We start from the raw sequence: 6,000 nt of genomic DNA, 5'->3' as shown, positions 1-6,000 counted from the left end.
AAAGGTATCTTCTCCCATTTAAAGTTACTCAATTTAAACAACTTTTAGATGTGTAGATACTCATTAGAAAACTTCTAACACAGCAGTTCATATATGGACTTTTGAAGAATGTTACTCTCAGCAATCCCTTCACTTTCTCTATCCACTTACTGTCCTACTCACTTAAACCATGAATCCAGAAGATATTGTCATTGAAAAGTATCAATCAAAGATTACCACAAAGCATGAACATTTGTCACCAGGTAAATTAACTGTGGTAGCCAGCATCAAATGATAAATTATATATGTGTATGTATGTGTGTGTTTTTGTGTGTAGCTTTGTGTATGAATATATATTATACATACAGTAAATATATATGAATCTCCTGACAACAAATTCAAAATAATTGTTTCAAATTTTTCATGAGATGTAGAATGTAAATACATTAATAAACATTCAGAAAAACATAAAAAGTCAAAGTTAAAAGCTCAACAAAAATATCACATCATAAAAGAACCTATTAGAATGCTTTAAGGCTGGATAATGTAATAAATGAACTAAAAGATGCATTAGAAGTTTAAACATACACAAAGACTAAATGATATAGAAGATAGATCATCTGAAATTATTTCAATTACATGAGGCAAAAAAAAATTAAAAAGCAATGAAGGTAAAAATATCCATTGATCAGCATCTCAAAGTGATAACATGGATTACAATACTTCCAGAATAATACACAAAATAATGGATAAATAAGTTTGGTTAAAGAAAGAACAGTCTTGCTATTCTTATCAAATATCAAAATAAAATATTTTGCATCTAAATCTTGGAAATTTCTGAATACTTCAAATACTATAGTCATCAAATAAAGTAATGAATACCCAAATGAAGCCAATCATAAACTGTGTGCATACACATACATGATTGTATATACACACACACACACACACACACACACACAAACCATGAAGTATGTTTATGTTTGCCAACCATTTCTTGGCATGTGATCTGCCCTGAAATATGGTTGAAATACCCAGTAACTCTATATTTAAAAAATTGGGGGAAGGAAGCGTAGTTTTATTTTTACTAACATCCTCCTTCTCCTCTTCCTCCTCCCTTTCCTCTTCTTTGTCTTTCTCTGCTTTGACTGTGTATGGGAAAGAGGTGGGGTGGGCGAGTCTTTGTCTTGTGCGTTTTTTTGTTCCTTAAGTGAGAGAAAGAAAATGAGAGAACAAAAAGAATATAAAGATCAATGAATACAAAATTTCAAGTAAAATAGTATTGCCACACATTTTAAACTATTCTAAAAACTTGAAATTTATAAAAGGAGGCACTGACAATGGCACTGACAGTGAATAAGTGTAAATTTTTAATTCTTGATTATAATTTGAACTGTAGAAAATTGCCTTTTCTTATTTTACCCACAATAAAACTGTCATAATGACAGAAGAGTTAATCTGGCTATCCTCTTCAGGGAGGTCCCATTATACCAGTTTTGATCACCCTAAGATCTTGAAATCAAAATTCTTTACAGACAAAAAGGAAGTTTGTATTAAAATATTTATACTAAATCAATGGACTCTGCATAGGGAAGCTAAAGGTGGTTTCTGATCTATGTGACAAGTATATTCTCCAAAGTATAAAAACTAGCTTTTCTCTTCTTTCTCTTCTTTCTCTCTCCACTTCAGCTCTCTCCTTCTTTTACACTGTTCCCTTATTGTTCCCTCTACCAAGCTCTCCCTAGTCTATCCATGCCGTTGTTTCTGAACTTGATCTACCAGAATCCATTCTGGATGAGTGTGCTCCTATAGCTGGAGTGCCTTCTGTACTAACTCCCCTTAATTTAGTGAAAACTAGTTAGTAAGTAATGAAGTCATTTTCATAATTACTCCATTTTTTTCAAGGAATGGGAAAATATGATGTTTTAAATTGCTACAGAAAACTACTAAATCAGTCATGAAGTGACTGATTAATCATAAATTTGCTTATAAAACTATGAAAATGTTTGAATCCATTTACAAATTAGCCATTACATTGTAAAACTAGGCTTTTAATAGTGTTATATGATGATATTGACAAGATCTTTAGGTCAAAGAAACTTGACAAGTATAGAAGATTATACCTTAAACTCTTAATATAAAATTTTTTACCAAATCACAGTTTAAACATTCTTTTTTATATAAATTCAAACAAATCACTAACCTTCCTCTACTCAAAGGATAAACAGGCTTATAACAAAACTAGGGAAATAACATCCTTCACAGTAGTCACAAAAAATGTAAAATACCTTGGCATGACCCTAACCAAGAAAGTGAAACACCTATATGACAAGAACTTCAAGTCTCTGAAGAAGTAAATTGGATAAAATCTCAGAAGATGGAAAGACCTTCCATGCTCATGGATTGGAAAGATCAACATTGTAAAAATGGCCACCTTGCCAAAAGCAATCTACAGTTTCAATGCAATCTCTATCAAAATTCTAACACAATTTTTCATTGAGTTAGAAAGAAGAATTTGCAAATTCATTTGGAATAACAAAAATCCAGGATAGCACAACTATTCTCAACAATAAAAGAATTTCTGGGGGAATCAACATCCCTGACCTCAAACTGTATTACAGATCAATTGTGATAAAAATCACATGGTACGGGTACAGAGACAGGCAGGTAGATCAATGGAACAAAATTAAAGATCCAGAGATGAACCCACACACTTATGGTCACCTGGTCTTTGACAAAGAGCCAAAAACATTCAATGGATAAAGGATTGCATCTTTAACAAGTGGTGTTGGTTCAACCAACAGACAGTCAAAATGCAGAATAATACAAATCGATCCTTTCTTATCTCTTTGTACAAAGTTCAAGTCCAAGTGGATCAAAAACCTTCACATAAAATTAGATATCCTGAAACTCATAGAGGAGAAAGTGGGGAAGAGCTTAGAACACATAGGCAAGGGGAAGATTTCCTGAACAAAACACCAATGGCTTATGCTCTAATATGAAGAATTGACAAATGGGACCTCATGAATTACAAAGTTTCTGTAAGGTAAAGGATACTATCAAAAGGACAAAATGACAACCAATAGTTTGGGAAAAGATCTTTACCAACCCCACATCTGATAAAGGACTAGGATCCAATATTTACAAAGAACTCAAGAAGTTAGACTCTAGAGAATAAAATAATCCTATTTAAAAATGGGGTACAGATCAAAACAAAGAATTCTCAACTGAGGAATACCGAATGTCTGAGAAGCACCTCAAGAAATGTTCAACATCACTAGTCATCAAAGAAATGCAAGTCAAAACAACCCTGAGATTCTACCTCACACCAGTCAAAATGGCTAAGATCAAAAACTCAGGTGACAGCAGATGTTGATGAGGATGTAAAGAAAGAGGAATACTCCTACATTGTTGGTGATATTGTATGCTGGTACAACCACTCTGGGAAACTGTCTGATGATTCTTCAGAAAATCGGATCTTGTACTACCTGAAGACTCAGCTACACTACTTCTGGGCATATACCCAAAATACATACCAGTATAAAGGTTCAATCAAGCCTAAATACTGTATTTGAGTAACAAAGCCATAACAGGAGAAAAAGACTAATAATTTGGACACAAATAGAGTTTACTTTGGCTAAAGTGATGTCCTTAGGCAAAGGAGCTATCAAAAACCAAACCAGTGGGAAAAAAACCTTTCTACTAAGCAAAACTTGATGTGACTGAAAATAAGACATCTTACATGTCTGCTTCAGCAAAACATCCTCTTATAAGGTAGTTTGCATAAAAACACTATATGATACAACTGAGTCTAAAACAAACGAAAAATTTAAACTTCAACAAAAGGGTATACATACACTTCACTGAGTAGAAAGACTAACATATTAATAGAGAGATCATATGTTAAATCTCTCTACTCTATTTTTCTCAGCCATCTTTATCTTTATTTTTTTAAACTTTATTTTAAAAAACAAAGATAAAAGAAAAAAATTTTAAACATTTTTGCATAAATGTATACAAATACAATTGTGTCAGTGCTTGGTTTTTTTTCTTTTTTTTAAGGTTTGATACACTGCATTAAGGACTTACTAGTTACAATGAGCAAAAAGTACATGTAAAACAGGATGTAACCCGGAATTAGTCAACGTTTTCTTGGTGTGTAAGGATTGAGCATAACGTTTTGTTGTTGTTGTTGTTGTTGTTGTTGTTGTTGTTGTTTTGTTTTGTTTTGTTTTCTTTTCTTTTTTTCTTGAACTTCACAGTCTGTGAGTTGTTTCTGGGGCAGTCCAAGCCTCTGGGGTTAGCATCCAACTATCAGTGACTGCATATTATGTCTGTTCTTTTGTGACTGGGTTACCTCATTCAGGATGATATTCTCTAGATGCAGCCATTTTCTTAAGAATTTGGTTAAGGCATTATTCTGATGATTGAGTAGTACTCCATTGTGTAAATGTACCACAATTTTTGTACCCATTCATCTACTAAAGGACATCTGCATTCTTTCCAGCTTCTGGCTATTATAAATAGAGCTGTTATGAACATTGTGGTGCATGTATCTTTGTTGTATATTGGAGTGTCTCTGGGGTATATGCCCAGAAGTGGAATAGCTGGGTCTTCAGGTATTACTATGTCCAATTTTCTGAGGAATCACCAGATTGATTTCCAGACCAGTTGTATCAGTTTACAACCCCACCAACAGTGGAGAAGTGTTCCTCTTTCTCCACAACCTCGCCAGCATCTGCTGTCATCTGAGTTTTGGATCTTGGCCAATCTGACTGGTGTGAAGTGGAATTTCAGGGTTGTTTTGATTTGCATTTCCTTGATGGCTAAGGATGTCTAGCACTTCCTCAGATGTTTCTCAGGCATTTGATATTCCTCAATTGAGAACATTTTGTTTAGCTCTGTACTCCATTTTTAATAGGGTTGTTTGATTCTCTGGTGTCTAGCTTTTTGAGTTCTTTGTATACCTTGGATATTAGGCCTCTATCTGATGTGGAGTTGGTAAAGATCTTTTCCCATTCTGTTGGCTGCCGTTTTGTTTTCTTGACAATGTCCTTAGCCTTACAGAAACTTTGCAATCTCATTAAGTCCCATTTGTTAATCTTTGACCTTAGAGCTTGAGCCATTGCTGTTTTGTTCAGAAAATTTTCTCCTATGCCTATGTGTTCTAAGGTTTTCCCTACTTTCTCATCTAATAGTTTCAGTGTATCTGGTTTAATGTGGAGATCTTTGATCCACTTATACTTGAGCTTTGTACAAGGAGATAAGAAGGGGTCTATTTTCATTCTTTTGCATGACAAGTGCCAGTTGGACCAACACCATTTGTTGAATAGGCTGTCCTTTTTCCATTGAATGTTTACAGCTCCTTTGTCAAAAATCAGCTGACCATATATGTGAGGGCTCATTTCTAAATCTTCTATTCTATTCCATTGATCCATGTGCCTATTTCTGTACCAGTACCATGCAGTTTTCAGCACAATTGCCTTGTAATATAGCTTGAGGTCAGGGATAGTGATTCCCGCAGATGTTTTCTTGTTGTTGAGGATGGATTTCACTATTCTAGGTCTTTTGTTATTCCAGATGAAATTGCACATTGATCTTTTCAACTCAATGAAGAACTGGGTTGGAATTTTGATGAGGATTGCATTGAATCTGTAGATTGCTTTGGTAGGATGGCCATTTTTAAAATGTTGATCCTTCCAATCCATGAGCATGAGAGATTTTTCCATTTTCTTTTTCAGCCATCTTAACTCATACATTCTCTTGAATATTTAACTCTTGTATTTTGAGGGATCTACTGATTCTTAGTGAAAAGTCCAGGTAGCACAGTGTCTATCACATTTCCAACCCTATAATAGGTTAACAAAAAATTAATGGATATATAATAATTTAATAGTATAATTGATTACTTATTAATATCAAAACATCACTAGAAATGAATTTTTAAAGGAACTATTTGCTCTAAGAGTAACTTTTATAGTGATATAATGACCCCTATTTTAATTTATTCAAGCTTCAGAA

Source organism: Micromys minutus (assembly GCF_963924665.1).
Source record: "Micromys minutus genome assembly, chromosome: 12".
NCBI lineage: Eukaryota > Metazoa > Chordata > Mammalia > Rodentia > Muridae > Micromys > Micromys minutus.
Note: the sequence above shows the minus strand (reverse complement) of the source record.